Raw genomic sequence first — 18,530 nt, 5'->3', positions numbered from 1 at the left:
TTCATGTCATTAGAAAGAACTTGAATACAAGACCTGGTCAGGAAGGGAAGGAAAATTGATTCATCATTGCTCTTAAAGCAATGAGATAACCCAGAGGTCTCACTTTACTAGAGAAAGCTTGGGTATATAAGGATATATAAGAAAAAAAATGGGAAAAGAATATTGTTTAGCTACCTCTATTATACCTATTTGTGCTTATTAAAACAAGTGCAAATAAATCAGCAACACATGACTTAACTGCAATCAATTTCATAAGAAAGGAATTTAAGAAATTTGTGCTTTCATTATCTGCATTTTCTGAGACTGAAAAATGCTAGGATTTTTTTTCTGAAAGCAACATGTCTTGAGGAGCTAACTTTTAGTCTGAAATAACACTTGAATTAAAAATATTTTTATATTAAGATACCTTAATTAGAAGTGTTCTTATAAACCAGCACAGCGCAAAAAATTACTTTTCCAGCTTTATCAAAATTTTTTAAGAAGCATGTTGATATTCCCTGAAACCGTTTTCCATTAGAAGTATGTTCCAGTGCCAATCAGAATTGCTTAAATGGAGAAAGTGAAAGAAAACTTTTAACGATTGCTATGCTGAACAGATGTTCAAAGAAAGACCATCCATTACAAAATGCATTTCCAGCTCAGTGCACATGTGCTGTATGTTTAATTTCATTAAATGAAAAATGCAGAGTCCTGGTTTTGTAATCTAATTTATAAGCATCTGAAAAGTCTTTCATTGAAAACAATGATTAGTAAGGTGAGCAGCCTTAATATTTGCTGTTCCATGTTTGAGAAAATTAATCAACCATACTATTCTTGCACCTTTAATGACAGCAGAATTTGCTTTGTTCAAGTTCTCAAGAGAGCAGTAAAAGCGAATAACCCTGCAGAGGACTGTTTTATTTCCAACTGCAGATCAAACACCTGCAATGGATACTGCACAGGGTTGGCTCTCAGAATCTCATTACATGTAGTTTAGGCATAAGGGTTGTTTTCAAACAACAGCAAATTTCCTTAACTTAAAAAAAAGCAACAAAGAAATGTGATTTTTTATTTACAGAGGTTTTTGTTCTATTTTAAGCCTAGCTTGTTTGTCTACCTATTTATATCTCCTGCCTGGAAAAAGTGGCAAAGGACAGTCCCACATAAATGAGCAATGACATTCCTGCCTGGTACTTCAGGGTTAGAATTAAGCACTTTGAAACTCCTTAATGCTCCAGATTTCTCAGTCACAGACCTGGGAGAGAAATACATTTCTCAAACTAAAAGCTGCATGTATCTGAATAAACACAGGAATGACCTCTTGGCATTCATGAGACTTACAGGGTTCTTGCTGTTCAGCATGCTCAAAGTGACACTGACTCTATAGGGCAGATGTGTAATTCAGTCCAAGGCAGCAGCTACAGTTTTTGTGCTGAAGCAACTTTCAGTCATTCTAGGATCTCTCACACAATGAAGACCATGCCAATCTTCAGTTTATAACTTGTCCTGTCATCATTACAGGGTTTTCCCTAAAGACTGTCTGTGCCTCATAAGACTTAATTACTGAAACCAAAACAACCACCTCATCAATACATTTCCTAATACTGTTCATGTCCCAGCCAAGGTCACCTGCCAGATATTTTGAGGGACTGACGAGACCACAGATAAAACTGTTTTGAAACATTGCTCATAACCACTACAAGCAACTACACAAAGTTTAGTTTATCCAGGAGTTCCTAGCAACAGAAAACAAAGTATCTAGCAGTTTAAAAAACAGAAATAATCCCAGCTGTCATCTGTGGCACTTAAGAGACAGAGACAGCTGGAGAAAATGGATTAAAAGCAAAAGGAGGGAAGAATATATCCATGATAACTTTTTTATTCCTCTCAAGGTACCAACAAAGAAATAGCTGTGTGACTAAGACAGCACTGTCAACAAAACAGAATTCTGGAGAAGAACAGAGAATCTTGAATCAGACATGGAGAGAGATGCACATCACTCCTGAATTGCAGTGCTTTTAATGCATGCAAATTTATCATAAAATTACTTAAACGGCAGTTCCAATAACCACTGGTACTGATAGGGACAGCAACAGGATTCAGGAATTTGATAATGTAATAGATCAGGATGACAGAGGAAAGGATGAATAGTGCAAAGTTTGGAAACAGCTCCTCAAGGAAAGGAAGCAGAGAGTGAACTTTATGACCTAAAGAGTGAATCATGACCCAGAGGCAGTACTTGAAAAATATTTAAACACCAAGCTGCCAAGATGTTTAGGTACCACTTGGTCCAGCGGAATTAAGAACACTTAGAGCCCAAGGCAGGGACTTGCCAACCCTCTCCAAGTGGCAAGTGTGGGGCTGCAGCACAGTGAAGGACATTCCTTCCACCTGCCAATAGATGAACGGTCCTCACACTGGCCCATGCAAATTTTGGAGATGGGTGCCTGTGATCCTGCCTGTCTCCATGACTAAAGACACCTGCAGCTTTGAGGTGATAGTTCCTAGACTGGAAAATCCATGCCTCTATGTGCATTTAGGCCACTAAGGTGCTCTTTTTAGAACAGAGGATTTCAAACAGAAAAGACAATGGGAACAAGAGGAAGTGGCACAATGACAGATTTTTAGACCACCCGTCTGGGAAGTGAAAGTCCCTGACATCACAAAACATAAACATTTCACTTTGTGACCCTGAATGAAAAATTTAGTCCACGTAGCAAGGACCTGAACATTGAATTTCATCCTCTCAATACACACCTCCCCAGGTGACAGGTCCTGCTGCAACTTGTTTATGCTCTAACCATAAAGAATATCCATTCATTTTTATATACCAGCGGTTCCCCAAAGCGTGGAATGCAGCTCCATGCATGTCTCGAGGACATGTGGCTGAGCATTCCAAGATGCCCAGGCAGAGGGACCAAAGCCCAACCACCCCAGCAGCAGGTGAGTGCTCTGCCAGCCAAGCAATTACATAAGAAACAAGAACACAAAACACAACCTCTGAAGTGCAGCACCTCACTGCAGGCTTTCTGATTGCCAAGGACTGAGCTTTGACAACCTCTGAGAAAACTTACGCACCTTGAGGCAATGGTGGTACACAGTTTGCAGGAGCCACAGGAGCCACAGTCCCTAGAATGCCTGCTTAGTTCATCCCAAACAGGCTTAGAAACAAGATCAATGTGAGCCATTCAGCCTAACAAGGTCTGTACAGAGGTGTAGTAATAAGACTGCAATCATGTACAGTGTCTCAAGAGCTTTCAAATATAATTTTTTTTCATATAAGCTCTGAATTAAGTGGCATGCTTGGGAACCTGAAGGCCAGTGGTGTGCCAATACTCTGAGCTATTACTGAGTAGGTGAGAAGAAAGGCCAGACCTAAGTTGGGTAATTGTAATTTATCAAATTACACTATTATTTAATGTAATATAGCGTGAAAGCTATTTTAGATGTAATTTAATGTACATCTGTAGCCAATGGTTTCAGTAAAATTCAATACTTTATGATGAGAACAGGCAGCCTGATGATCTACATAATGAACACAGAGTGAACTGCCCTTCTGACACTACACAATTCATTGATGACTTGGTTTTTATAGTAGATGTACACTCATGTAGCCAATCTGAGTACAATACCTGCCTGTTTTCATCAAATGCAATCCAGTAGTAATTGCAAAATCACCTAGCTTAAAGACATGATGTATAGTAAGTCTATTTCAGAAAGTGGTAGGTTAAAAAAGTACAACTGATGCTTTGCTTATTTAATTAAGGTTCTTAAGCATTTTTATTCAAAACAAAAAACGTGAAATCTCTAGATTTTCTTCATACTTAAGGAAGCTCTTCATACTTATGTCTCTACATAGTTAAGTCTACTCAAAGGAAAAAACCCACCTCTTTAAGTTAGTACTTTAAAATATTAACTTTGAATGCATTTTGTTAAAAATATTGTAATATCAGTAACTTGTTCTTTTCCCAAGTTGCACCTGTGGTTTTAGAGATATAAATGTGAGTGTAGATAAGCAAATGAGCTCCAAAAGCAATGTCAATATTACATCATCTTTATCTCTGTAAGTATTTTTAGTGCCTGAAACAGCAATAATGAACAGAACTTGTTTTTGCAAACACACACGGAAAAATAAATCATACTATGTATAGTTTACCTATGCACAAATGCCAACTCATTCTACAGCACAGAATGCAGCACCATAAAAGAAGCTAAGCAAGTTTTTGTGCAAAAGAGGCAGTAGGAAAAAAGGAAGGAAAATATCAGCTAACTTAAATCAGCAATGTTTCATCTTTGATACACAACATTTAGCACTTATTTCAAAAGTTTCATGCAGTTAAAGGTAGAGTGAGAGTCTTCTTTGGAAGAGTGTGGGGGAAAAGGGAGAAAAGAGCTGAGAGGAGGAACGAGAGAAGTGGTGGTACAGAAAAGGCACTTCACCATCAGGAGCCGTGTCCCCAAAGGCAGGAGCTCAGAGCTCTACATCCTTGTCCTTGTGTACCCTCTCTAAGCCTAATTCTCCTGGAATTAACAACTCAGCAGAAGAATCTGCTGACAGCCACCACTCAGCCCCTCTCTTCCAGCCAAGCATCCTCTCTCCCTAGTCAGCACCTTGCAATTTGCCATTACCGAGAGGTTCTTACTAACACAGTGACCCGGATTCACTAAAAGGCATGTACTTGTTAATGCCGTAACGCAGCTGCCCAAAGATCCCAGAGCCTGCAGAAACCAAAACAAGAAAAAGCTCTCCAAGTAATCAGCAGTTCAGCTGACAGGATCCCAAACACTTCAGAAATGGCAGGTGTTAAATCAGACTCCGTTCAAGTGTTGAACTACACACAGCTACCAGCAGTTGTATGTAAAACAAAGCAGAGTTCTCACTGAAATAACAACTATTTGAGGAGAGACAAAACATCAGCTATTTGTAAAACACAAGTCCTCCCACTTGCTGTGAATCACTGTATTTGTGCTCAGCATTTAAATATTTCCTCAAAAACCTGTACTCGTGAAATATCTGTTGTTTGCAGAAGTCTTTTAAGAGGAACATATTTTTCTATCTAATGTCTGGCGGCTTGACCCCAGCCAGACCCAGTTACACAATGTTATAAATAACTATGAGGAGGAATGAAAATATGATTAGTTGAACAAGTAACAATTCCGGGTTGATTTTTTTGTTGTTGTTGTAATTTTCAGTTTGTTTGGTTTTTTTTACTAAAGGAATTCTGTGATTAAAGGAATATGGACACAGGTGTCCAATATTCAAACAAAAATTACCTATACTATTTCAGATGAGCAAACTGCATGGTTCATGATACAGTTAAACCAATTCTCTCTTCAACCCCTCTTCAAAACATTAATTTTCTGTCCTTTCTCTTCCTCCTCTTGCCCCAGTTGCATCTCCCTTCTCCTCACTTCAGCTCCTCAGGCCCTCATTAGCAGCTGTTTGACACACAGTAAGTTAATTTACCTCACTACCTCAGGAAACAAAAAATCTATTTTCTTCCAAATTAGTTTTCTGCAGTTTTAGTGAGCTGAAACAATTTTCCATGTGACCAACTAAGTATCAGAGCTGGTTCAAAATAACCACTAGAAGCAAGGAACCGCTTAAAAATTGGAGGATAGAAAGAATCACACACTTTTATCAAGATATTAATTCAATTAAAATGAATGTAGCTGAAACGGTTCTGTTGAAATCTGATCCTACTTGAACTAACAGTAGAGTTTTATGTCATTAGCTTCTGTGGTGGACTCAATCTTCAAGGTCTTTTCCAACATAAACAATTCTTTTAGGGAAAAAAAAATCCCTCATCTTGGTCCATCTCACAGAGTACAGCAACAATTTCACAAACATATAAAACATAAAGGCAAGCTATAAGAGAGAACTGTCAACATCATAAAATAACAGAATTGAGGTTCTCAGGCTCTTGGGCTCATTTTCTTCTGCCTCATTTCAAGAAAACAGGACACCAGAAAATTTATGATAATATGATACGATACGATACGATACAATACGATACGATAAGACACGATATGATATGGATCACTTTCACATTACCTATTAGAAAGAGCAGAGAAAAACAGTGGCCTGTGCTGGCCTTTTTGCTGTTATAGCAGCAATTTAACTCAAAAGACTGCAACAAGCCAGGAAATAACAGGATATGGTTTTGCAAAGAGATTCTAGACTAAAAGCTTTCTTTGCAAAACTTCCTACAGAAGAGCTTTAGTCATTTGATCAGCTTACCAAGAGTAAAGAAACCATCTTCTAATATGTTTTTCATGTTGCTGTCTCAAGTATCCTCAGGTTTTTTCATTATTCAAGTGCTCTCACAGGATGTCACAGGGGAGCTTTCCCTGTGCTTCATGGCACAGATACAGATTCACAGAATATTCTAAGTTGGAAAGAACCCACAGATCATCAAGTCCGAGGCAGACACTTCTTCCACGAAGATGCCAAAGACATCCACGGGTGCCTGCTCCCTTCTCACTCAGCTCTTACATAAATCTACTCCATATTCTTTTGAATAGAAAGTAAACATTCTGATATTGTCCACTCTGCTGAAAATAAAGGACTTGAAGCTACTTTTACTATGTTTGATTTTGACCTAAATTTTAAAAAGTCTGTTTTTACTACTAAGACTTCCACATTCTGCAGTTTCATGCTGCCATGTATGTTTGCATTCTAGCAGCAATTTCTAGGATTCTGTCATTTTATAACATAATTTTGTAATTTAATTACATTATACTATGTATTGCATTATAATTATATAATACATTAATATTTTTATATACAAGTTACATGATATTATATTTGAACACTAAAACACAGTAGCAAAACCAAAATTCAAGCACTACTGAGGCATTCTTTCTTGTATGAGTTCATCTGCATATTCATGAAATTAAAAAGGTCATTTGGTTTCAGGGGTTAATTTACAATACAGATTAGCAGGGGAAAGGGGGAAAAAGTCTGATCTGAAAAGAAAATAAATAAGAAGCATTTAAGGAAATTGCTCAGACTGCTGTGAGCACTGAGAGAGTCAAAGCCTGAGTTATGCTTGGCATGAATGTCTCAGTTCTTAGTGCTACTGAGTCAGTTACAGTTCAGCCTTCTGGGGAGCATTTCCAATGGAGCAAAAGAGGTATCCCAATTTCACAAAATCGATAAAAGTGCATATTTCAGATCCAAACAAACAATATCTTAACCAGATCCATATAAACTGCAGTAATTATTTATGAAAAACAGCAGTTACTAAGTACTGAGTCTTGAACTGAGGAAACTGCACTGACAGAAAGCTGTTAAAAATTGCTTGATGGCATGAAGAGTTTTAACCCTAGGTAAGTAAGTAGAAAGCTTTTTTAGATTCCTAGTTTCTCACATACTAAGAAATTGTATCTAAACTATGACAAACAGGTCATTTTAACTACTACAGAGAAACTGATGTTCATTATAACCATTTCTTTATTCTGCCATCAATTATCAGAAAAAGTAATAGAAGCTACAGATGCTTTTAGCTTGAATAACTGAAGATGACAAAGCTGATGCTGCATGTAAAGGTTCTAAAGGATTTGAGATTGGCTCAACAAAAAGGTTCAACAGGTTTCAGCACGGATCAGGGAGGAAGCAGGCTCTGAGTCTCACTGCTATCTGTAAAACCAGCAAGATGCTCTTTCTGAATACATGCACACCTGTTTGAACTCTGAGCATTTTCATTTTCAGGTGTTCAATAATGTTTTAAATACGCAAACATTACAGCTAAGATACACTTCAAGGAGCATTCTAATCAAGACTTATCGGCAAGATTTAATATGCAGGAGTCAGATTCCCTTCAAGTATTCATAGCTGCATGTTAGTTCCACCGATAGAAAGCATGGCATTTTTCCATTTCTTGTTTCAGTCATAAACAGCAATTTGACTGAACTGGCAAAACACGTAGCACAGCTGTCAGCCTTTAAAGCAAAAGTACAGTATGTGGATGACTTTGAAATATCAGAGTAACTACGTTTAAGATCTCTGTCATTTCAGATGCAGGCTCTGCAGAAAGGTGCTTTACCTCTCCCTCTGCTGCTGCCCTTCAGCATCATAGAGGAAGAGAAGCCAACAGCATCACCAGCAAGAGGTGAGACTGAGAACTGGTTCAAGACTCCCAACCCTTTTCCACTCTTGGGAAAGCCTTCCCAGAAGCTTTTCCAGATTTTCCCACAGACCTAAGTGTTGAGTTTTATTTATTTGTTTGTTTTTTTACCAACTTTCCTGGTAACAGGCCCAGACACTATCCTATCTGATTCAAAACGAACCAAGACAAACCACCTGACAAAAACTTGTCGAGTGTGCACCTTAGGATGCCACTACAGGTTCATACTCCATGAAATTATATATATTTAAATACTAAAAAAATCAGTAATGTGGAAGATGACACCTTGCTCCATACAGACAAGATTCTTATTTTCAATGCTGCATATCAAGCCAACAAATGAAAATAATTGTGTTTGTTATGATTGACTAATTTAGTTGGAAAGCAGAAAAGTACCTTGTCTCTCTTCTTTACTGTAAGAGGAAGTCTACATGATATTCCCTTAATTGTCAATATCTCTTGCTCACAAAAAATAAAGAGCAGATTGACCACAAATGTGTTATCTGATTTATAGGAATGGCTTTTTCACACATCCTTGCAGGTCATCTCACCCACTCTCTCAGCACAATGTTATGACTAAATCATGCAATTTTTTTTACTTTCCCTAATGTGGCAAAATGTTCACTTCCACTTGCACTGCCAATTTGTGTATTTTGTCCAAATTTCAATCCAAATGTCATCTGTTCTCCTGGAAAGCTCCTGGTGATTTTGTGTCCTTTCCTGTCACTGAGTGTTTCCCAGGGAACAACACAGAAATAAAATTATCACATATAGGTTATTTTTTCTAAGTCCGACAGGCTGCAGAGTAAAAAAATGTAAAATATTTTTCCTTCTAAAAACTATCATTACCACTGCCCTGCAGCTTTCAATTCATCAACTGATTTTCTTCACTCTAGTGATTGATGAATGGTATCTTCAGATTTGCTTCTGGACTAATTGCAATTGGACTAGTAAATTTCACAAGTTAACTTTAAAAAAAGAAATGGAACATCACAGATTGAATTGCTCTCCGTGGGTGGTTTGAGATAAGTTCATTTCTGTCAATTAGGAGATGGACTATGAACAATATTAACTCTTAATGCTACAAAGAGTTTATGCAAATAATTTCCTATTAAATACAAAAGTTGGAACTTTTAGAAACTTGCAGCTTGCTAAACAAATATTATCTTCAAAATTCTTGAGTTGCTACTTCAGCCTTATTACTTACCTGACAACAATAATTAAACAGTGATAACCAGCTGTTGATTTTTAATGACAATTCTTATGATACAGATAAAAAATACTTACTAGGTTATCACACGGGCAGACAAGACATGGGTACCCACGTACCTTTGCTAACGACATAAGGCTATTTCTTGTTTTCCTTGTTGATTTTCAGGTGTATGTAATTTAGACTTGCAAAAAATTACAGGGAATTCTCATGCTGAATGCTACATCAGTGCCCTTCTCTCCCCCTTAACTCAGTTCTTTAATTATTCATAACAGTTACAGGCACTTAGGAAAGAACAGGGAACTATAAATATTTAATACAAGATGCCTGTAACAGAAAGATATGAGAGAGACACAAAAATCAAATAAAGTATTTGTTTATCCTAAGCAAAATAAAAAGCAAGGCAGGTGATCTTTGTATAAACGTTCACGTTCATCTTCATATAAACGTTTGACAAGCCAAACCTAATAAGTCATCAGTATGTTTTACTAAATAATTACAACTAAACAAATAAAAATTGGCAGGTAGTTTTCTTCAGACTTCCAGTATTTTAAAGGGATCTATTTTGATCGCTTGCTGCAAGTTTGCCTCGTGAGGAATGCTGAAGAAGTATCACTACAGGACATTATAGTTTCAAGATGTTAAAGGATGCAAGAGTCAAGAGCAAATACACTGAAGACAATTTTTAAATTCTCATCTACAACAGCAGCATCTTAGCAAGTAGCTGCTAAGAAATTCTCAATATAAATTAGAATTATAGCACTTGAGGTGGTAAGAAAGTATGAAAGAACTTATAATATTGTCAAATACAGTTTATAACCCTTCTAATTGTGGAGGAAGGCTAAGGATATAGTGTGCTCTCGAACTTCAGCATAATATGGCAGGCAAAAAAATTCCAACTTTCAATTTTCAGATCTCACTGTATTTAATACTTGGTACAGGCAATAATGAAAATATGTTAATACCATAATTGTGTTCTGTGGAGGAAAAAAACAATTACTAGGAAAACAAGACTCCTTTTCTAAACCACTAAGTCATACAAGGGAAATATCATTAATCTTTCATTACCGTGTTCATGTACCATATCTCAATATCCTGTAGGCAGCTTTCTAAATTTCTTACACATCACAAATACTCATAAAGTCACAGTATAGAGCACAAAAATTAACTCACATGATATCCAAAACTAAAACCAATCAGAGAAGCAAAACAATTTTCTCCTCTCTTTTCTTCAAATTGAATTACTTTGTGCTCATGGTGAAACCAAAGCCTCCACTGATTCTCCTCACAGCTCTCCCCTTCCTTTGAAATTAGCTCAGGGTCCCACCATGAAGGTCCTCCTGCCTAAACCAAGAGGAAAAAATGGCAAGAAAAAGCTGAAGAAGAAAAGTTTACATAATCCTTAGAAACTATACTAATTTTCTTTACCTCAATATTATAGCCACCCACCATGAAAACTCATAGTGATTAAATGATTTAATGGGGAGAAGTTTTATTTTTGTTCAATGCAACAGAGAAACAGAAACTAGAACTGTTCCTTTATAGTCAACTCATGCTCCCAGCTTCCTACTTCCAACTTTATTTTCTCTTTTTTTATAACTACTGGTTTAACAAACCTTTCCAAACAAATTATTTTCATATTTTTTTGTTTTAAAATGATTTGAAGATTCATCTTCAACATGGAAACCTTTGTGAAAAAAAGTCTTCTTCTCCTAAAACTGTTAGTCAGAACTGAAAATGTACCACAGTAGCCATTTTTGTACCTAAAACATGCAGATAGTTTAATCAAGATGTGGTGGAGAGTATATTTAGATTGTACTTGAAAGTTTGCCTGTACAGAGGACAGTAATGTAAAGAAAATCCCAGCTGTAAAAGACACCGGTGTACCAGGAAAAGTACTAGAATGGACACAGTTATATTTGCAAATGTGTCTTTTGGTTACCCAGCTAACTCCTCCCAGTAGCTGAATTATGCCAGGAGAAAAAGCCTGCTGTTAGAATTTGTGTGGTCCCTAAAAATGGAGCTGGCCCTCAGGTCACCTACACCAATAAATCTCGGCAAAAGCAGACAAGTCTTCCACATTAATAGTTACACTTGAACCCTGAAAATAAAGACAAACACTCAAATGCCATAATGAAATCTGGAGGAACAACATTATATATATTTAAGAAGTCCCAGAATAGTTTAAATTATACAAAGACCAAAATAGTAAATCCTTAACTTCTTACAAAACCAGAGCGCTTATTTGATTAAAACAAAACCAAAACCAAAACCAAACCAAAAAACCCCACACCCAAAAGCAATGAAAAGCACTGGCATTAAAATTCAAAACTTTTGGGGTTTAATTCTTTTTCATTAGAAATAGATTGTCTGTAAAACATTTTAAAAGCACATCTTAACCAGCTCTACCCAGATTTCCACACATTTCTGTTCATTCATACTGCAACATGACTTAGCCAGTTGGACTCAAAAGAACTTAAGTTTGAAACAATGGAGGGGCTAAAGGGAAGAATAAGAACTGAGAGGAAGTAGATGTGCCATCAAAGGATTGCTGCATTTGAAGATTTAGATTTCTATACTAAGACAGAACAGAAAGAATACATCCAAAGGAAAATAATTTGCTCAACTAACTTGATGCAATGGCTAATCGAAAAGTTAAAAAAATATTAAATAATTTGAATGCTGCATTTTGTATACATATACACATGTGAATAGAGAATTCAGTATCTACTACCCACTTGGAATCCTGAACTAAAAATAGTCAAAAATAAAAATAATAATTGAAAATCCTATAAATCAACCAATTCTCTAAGACACAAAGTTAACTGAACACAGCAAAAATATTTTAGCAATATTAGCATTATTCTCCATTCATATTTGCAGCAATTTATTTCTGGCCAATTTTTCCTTATCACTGGATTTTAACTGTCAGTATAGTTCAATAGAAAAGAAGAAATAAGTGGTATAACTGTTTCACACTGACATTTGATAATTTCCCTTTTGATATATGTTGAATGCTTATGTCAGCAACTTGTTTTATGCTGCATCTCTATCTCAATCTTCCAACCAAGTCTAAACTAGCTATTTAAACTTGTAAAAATAGGACACAAATTTAAAAAAATTTAAAAATCAACAACAATTTGGTCCCAGCTTATCCAAACCCCTAATCCCAATGCATTATTTGCTTTAACATTTTCTAAGAACAGTTCTGGTTGCACGCATTGCATAATAAACAATAAATTTTAGGCTCAGTAATCTCTTATAAATACATTTATTTTAAATACTCAAAAGCTTCAGCCAGTCTCATCCAGCACAATATTATTTCCAGAACAAAAAGGAAGCGAGCTTTCAGTTTTCTCTTTCAAATGATCTACTCTCAAATAAAGCAGATATGTCCCATTTTATAAATAATCTTTTCCCTAACACAGGACTTCACACACTCTTCATAATGACATTTAGTTACAATAAAAACGATTCCTAAAAAGATTTATGAGAAGGAAGGAAGGAAATGGTGGCAGACTAAGTTTCATGATGATAAAACTGATTGAGGCAGAAGCACGCTGTTTCCAGGACTACCAATGAACCATATATTATGTTTTAGATGGTTTCCTAGGAAAATAATCCGAGGTATCACATAATCTAACAATGAAAAAAGACACGCATTCTCTTAACTTAAAAATTTATTTCATTATTTCAAATAAATCTGATAAAAGAGGACACCTAAAGATGACATGGTTCCATAGGCTTTCCAAAACCAGCCAGTTGGGAAGAAAAAATAAATCAGTAAAACTGAGATCACAAAAAAAGCATAGAACAAGAGTTCACACCGCCTCCAATCTCAAAGTCAACCAACAAGACACAATCCCAGTGGAGCTGCTGTGCCACATGATACTTTCCACAATGTAAAATCTTAGCCCAACGATCAGTTTTTTCCCCTCATTTAGGCTAACTCCAAAGGTGTGCAGGGGCCGAGGGACACCTCGAAGTTAAGCAGGGCTCTGGGGTCTCTCGTGAGGCACACAGGGGGATTTTGGGGTGGCTGAGGACACCCATAAGGTGTGCAGTGGGTTTGGGTCTCCTCTAAAGCATGCAGCTATGCTGATGGCCAGTGTTGCATTCCTTTTAAAACTTAGGACATCAAGTCCTTCACTTTTTAAATATGGGCCAAAGGCCAGCAGAGTGCACAGCACAGAGTCACTCTTGGCATGGGGCTGGTGCTGCCTGCAACAGTGGGAATCAGCAATGCGAGGTGAATTTTGGACTTGACATTGCTATTGCAGGTAGAACCATGAAATATCTCACTTGGCCAATGTCAGATAACTCTGGTCTTGGGAAACAAAATAGAAATTGCACGCAGCTGCCTGCAGAGACCTACTCTCCTCACTGGAAGGGCAGCTCTTGAGATCCATTCCCACAAAATCCTGCCCCAGCCTTGACGTCACAGCAGGCTCTGAGGTCACAGAGGACCCAGAGCCCTGTGCTTGCACAGCACCACAACCACCAAGCAGTCAGTCCTTGCCCACGACTGTTGCGGCGGCAGCAGCGGCGGCAGCGGTGCTGACATTGCGACAGCGGCGTGAGGACAGCGGTGGCAGCAAGAGCTGCACGACTGGCACAGGGCAAGGCACCATGGCCCTTGCTCTGCGCCTCTTCCTCCTGCTCCTCCTGGCACTGGCCCTGACTGACAGGGCTGCCCAGGCAGCTGCACGGCGAGCGAAGGGAGCAGGTGAGCCGACGGATCCCCTTTCCTGGCACAGCGCTCCCTTCTCCCCAGGAAGCGTTGGGGATGGTTTTCCATAGGGCTTTAGGGAGGCTTTCCTCTGTGAGAGGGAGAGAGCCCACAGGGGCCTTGGGCTGCCCCGCTTTCCTCTCCACGCATGTCGTCCAGGGCCAGCAAACAGTGTGGACAGGGACCAGAGGCAGCCCACAGCTCCCCAGGCCCCTCTGCAGCTTTGGCCATGTCCATTCACATCTGCCTGCCACAGCCTTAGCCGACCCCCTTGCAGTGCCCACTTCCCTAAGGCAGAAAGGGGATGCCAGCACACCATGGAAATGGTTCTCATCCCGCCTCCGTTCTAGATGAGCGTGTTGCGAAGGTTTCACCAATACCTTGGCGTTTTGAACACTTCATGCAACTGGAGCCTCCTGCAGGTATGTTAGAAATGTTCCTAAAAGACTCATCAGTGACAACCTGGCAGGAACCAGGTGACAGGAGCTTCCGTGGCTGTTGAGTTACAGGTGTGTCTGCAGAAAAGACTCCTCATGGGCCCTTGCTGGTTGAGTCACACAAGCCCAGCTCCCATCACAGGGGTGAGTAGTGTCTCCCTGCTGACCTCACAGGCTGAGCACTGCTTTGGTGGCATCCTTTCATCTGAAATGGAAATACTTTCTCTTAAGGTCCGCCGAGACGGAAGAACAAACCTGAAGGGCACAAGAAGTCCCTGAAGGGATCCAAAAGCCTGAAAGAAATCCTCAGTGATGTGGAGAGACGTCGTGGTGGGTGCATTTCCCTTAGCCTTCTCCTGGGAATCAGCAGCTGGGGCCTTTCTCTGCACATCTGGACACGCTGTGCCCGACACAGTAGGAAGGGATCCATGGCAGCCTCGCTGCCCCACTGCTGCTGTCACACCCTGCAGGGCCCGTTTCCACCCTCTGTAGGAAGGCATTTGGCATCAGCTGACAGGGAACCCAATCTGCACCATGGGCCATACACAACCTTAGATGCCCAGAAATTTCCTGGTCTCCCAGCACATCAGGAGGGGCAGCTGTTTGGAGGAGGGAGGCCCTGGCCAGCCCCAATAACCTGGCCTTTCTCCTGATCCTTAGACGTGACTTCAACAAGCATTGCCTCCTGAAGATGGCACCTCCCCAGTGGAGAACAAGTCCATCTGATCCACCTGTCCCTTTTCCTTGCTGCAGTGATGCAAAGAAAGACTGTGCTGAACACTGAGTTTCCCGGACAAAGCAGTGGCTCACTGGCAGCCTCTGCTGCAGGAAGGGAGGCGAAGCCAGGCACAGTCACAAGAGGTAATTGCTGTGCCTCTGGGCCTGAGGCCTGCTGAGCCTTCAGCTGCCATCTCTGCTGCTTGGCAGTGAAGTGCTCAGCTCCCTGGTGAAGGGGATCCCAGCACACCATGGAACGCTTCCCATCTGTGCTCCTTCTAGACTGGGGTCGTGACTTGCAGCATTTGCAAACGCTGCTAACCCGTGGTTTCAGGTTCTCGGAGCTTGGTGAAGGTCAGTTTTCAGCAACTCTTTCCTAACACAATCATCATTGTCCAAGTGTAAACACTGTCCAGAGCAATATTCATGTGGCATTGCCCTTAAGATCCTCTGAAGTTGGATGGATTCTGGAAATCTTGGCCTGGAAATTTCTACTCTTGTGCCCAACAGTGATCCCACAGGATGGCTCCCAGTGGGAGGAAGGAGCATTTAGCTGTCAATCCTCTTCCCATGTGCAATGCCAGTGTTTTCTTCCATGTGCATGAAGAGCAGAGAGGGAAGGGAAGGGAAAGGAAGGGAAGGGAAGGGAAGGGAAGGGAAGGGAAGGGAAGGGAAGGGAAGGGAAGGGAAGGGAAGGGAAGGGAAGGGAAGGGAAGGGAAGGGAAGGGCCCAGGCCTGTGCCTTGCGTGGCTCCTTTGCCAACCCCAGGCAGCCTGAGGATCTCCTGCAGTGCTGGGAGCTGTTCTGTCCTGCCTTTCTTTGTAGGTCAATCTGTTGATGAAGGTCATCGGGAATCAAAACTCACACCCATTTTTAAGCCTGATGATGAGGAAGATGAGGAGGGTAGGTGAAGACCTTTGCCCCTGGGGGACCTGCCAGCTCAGAGCCCAACACTGGTCCAGGGGAGCATCGCTGCAGGTGCCAGGACAGAGCTGCGCCCTCGGCCTGTGCAATCCCCTCACAGCTCCTGCAGCTCAGTGCTGCCCGTGCAGATCAGCAGAGATGACAGAAGCTTCTCTGGCTGTTGCATGACAGGTGTGCTTGCAAGGAGGACTTTCCCGAGTCCTTTGATGGATGTTGCACGCAGGCCCAGCTCCCCTCACAGGCGTGAGTAGTGCGTCCCTGCTGACCCCACAGGCTGAGCACTGCTTTTGTGGCACCCATTCATCTGAAATGGAAATACTTTCTCTTCAGCTCCCCTGAGAAGGAAGAACAAACCTAAAGGAAACAGGAAGTCCCTGGAGGAATTCAAACACCTGGAACAAATCCTCAGTGATGTGGAGAGACATCAGGGTGGGTGCATTTCCCTCAGCCTTCTCCTGAGAATCAGCAGCCAGGGGCCTTCTCTGCACATCAGGAGGCGCCATGCTCGCCACAGAGGGAAGGGATCCATGGCAGCCTCGCTGCCGCACTGCTGCTGTCACACCGTGCAGGGCTGGTTCCCAGGCTGGCCTGGATGGTGCTTCTTCCCAGCCTCTGCACGAAGGCATTTGGCATCGGCTGACAGGGAGCCCAAAGTGCCCCACGGGCCATGCACGGCCTTAGATCCCCTGAAAATTCCTGCTCTCCCAGAATATCAGGAGGGGCAGCTGTTGGGAGAGGGGTGGGTCCTGGAGCAGCTCCAAAACCCTGGGCATTTTCCTTATCCATGTCTGTGGGACACATATTGCCTGGAGAAGACCGGCATAACACAGAGCAATTGTCGCACGCAGTCTCAGGGCTTTGGGGAGTGAGCAGCCCTGTGCCAGGACGTGGCAAGGTGCCTGCAGGCCCCAGCTCTGGGGGAAACAGAGAACGTCCTGGCCGTATCCACCGTGCTGCCAGCTGAGCAGTGGAGCACGGCACGGCCTCACACTCCTCATTGCCCCCACAGACGCAGTCAGCACGTCAACACGTGCTGAGAAGACCTCGGAAAGCATGAGAAGAGTTTTCTGCTGGGGAACACCGTGCTTGATGAAGTTCATGGCCATCGTGGCTGGTGGAGCACTGTTCCTGATGATATGCTGTGCCGGAATCTGGTATTGCTGGAAGAGGAAACGGTGAGTGCTTTGCTGATCTCTGCCTCAAACAGCTTCTTTTAAGGGCTGCTGATAGGAAACACTCCCAGTCAGGCTGCTGTGGAGTTGAGGATGGTCAGCGCTTGTCCAAATAACTCTGCTGAGGCTTCTGCTGCTGCCCGGTGCCTCTTCATTGCTGGGCCTTCTCCTGGGGAGCCCACTGGGGCTGCAGCCAGTGCTGGCTCCCACTGAGGCTGCGAGGCCAAGAGCAGCCCCACGAGCAGCGGGCAGAGGCAAAGCAAGGTGGGGAGGAGAAAGAGCAGGGACCAGATTGGCCTTGAAAGGCAGACGCGCTCTGGGGCCCGCTCCTGGCCAGGGAGCCTGCCCAGAGCCATGCCCTGCTCGCCGGGGCCTTGAGGAGCAGCTGTCCAGCTGGGCCAAGCTGGGCCTGCAGCTCCAGCCGTGCTGGGGAGCCTCGCCAGCTCTGGGCCCTGTGTGCCAGCGGCAGCTGAAGCCTCAGACACTCCTCTCTCCACAGGTGCTCCTGTGAACATTCAGAAGACCAATCCAACAGCTCAAGCACTGAGAGCCTGAGCCACTGCAGCTCTTCACGGCTCTCCCCAGCTGCCCTGGCGTGGATGTACCCTCACCTTCAGCACGTCCCAGTACTAATGCCTCCAAAACGAGAACCCCTGCCCCCAAGCCCCCTGGCCCTGCTCTCCCACCCCCACTGAAGTTGGACAGCCCCTGTCCACCAGGGCAGAGGTTAGCCCTGGTTTTTTGTTCAAATAAAGAAATTGAGTTCTCACAGCTGTGTCTCAGTGGTACCACCAGCAAAGCCCACACGGCACCAGCACCAGTTGAGCTCCATGTCCCCGAGCAGCCGTGGATGCCCACGGTGTGGGCAGGCAGGAGCCAGGCAGGGGCTGCTGTTACCAGCAGCGAGGCCTCTAGGGGCTGGGGGAGCCCGTGCTGAACGTCCCTGGGCTGAGGGCACATCTCCTTCAGTGGCATCATCTGGGCCTGGACCTCCTCCAGGGCCATGCCCAGGAAAAGAGGCAAGCACTCACTAAGTGCTTGCCTTGAGGAAGATGCAATGAGGCTGGGCTGCGCACCACAAGCAAGTCCTTCATAGCCTGGCGTCGCTTCAATGGAACCCATATACAATGCTGACATCTGAACATCTCACACGTGAAAAGCAAGGGGATTGATCATACGGGCTTTACCTCACAGTCATCTCTCTAATATACAGCAACAGAGATGAATTGAAGT

General features: G+C 42.2%; 1 protein-coding gene across 1 annotated transcript in view; it reads right to left on the bottom strand.

Annotated features, from left to right (window-relative positions):
• The window catches only part of LOC106857355 (inactive phospholipase C-like protein 2), a 106,990-nt gene that overhangs the window by 45,810 nt on the left and 42,650 nt on the right, over positions 1–18,530 (bottom strand). The window lies entirely within an intron of this gene.

Source organism: Sturnus vulgaris, chromosome 1 (genome assembly GCF_052056855.1).
Source record: "Sturnus vulgaris isolate bStuVul1 chromosome 1, bStuVul1.hap1, whole genome shotgun sequence".
Lineage (NCBI taxonomy): Eukaryota > Metazoa > Chordata > Aves > Passeriformes > Sturnidae > Sturnus > Sturnus vulgaris.
This window is presented reverse-complemented; position numbering and strand designations above follow the sequence as displayed.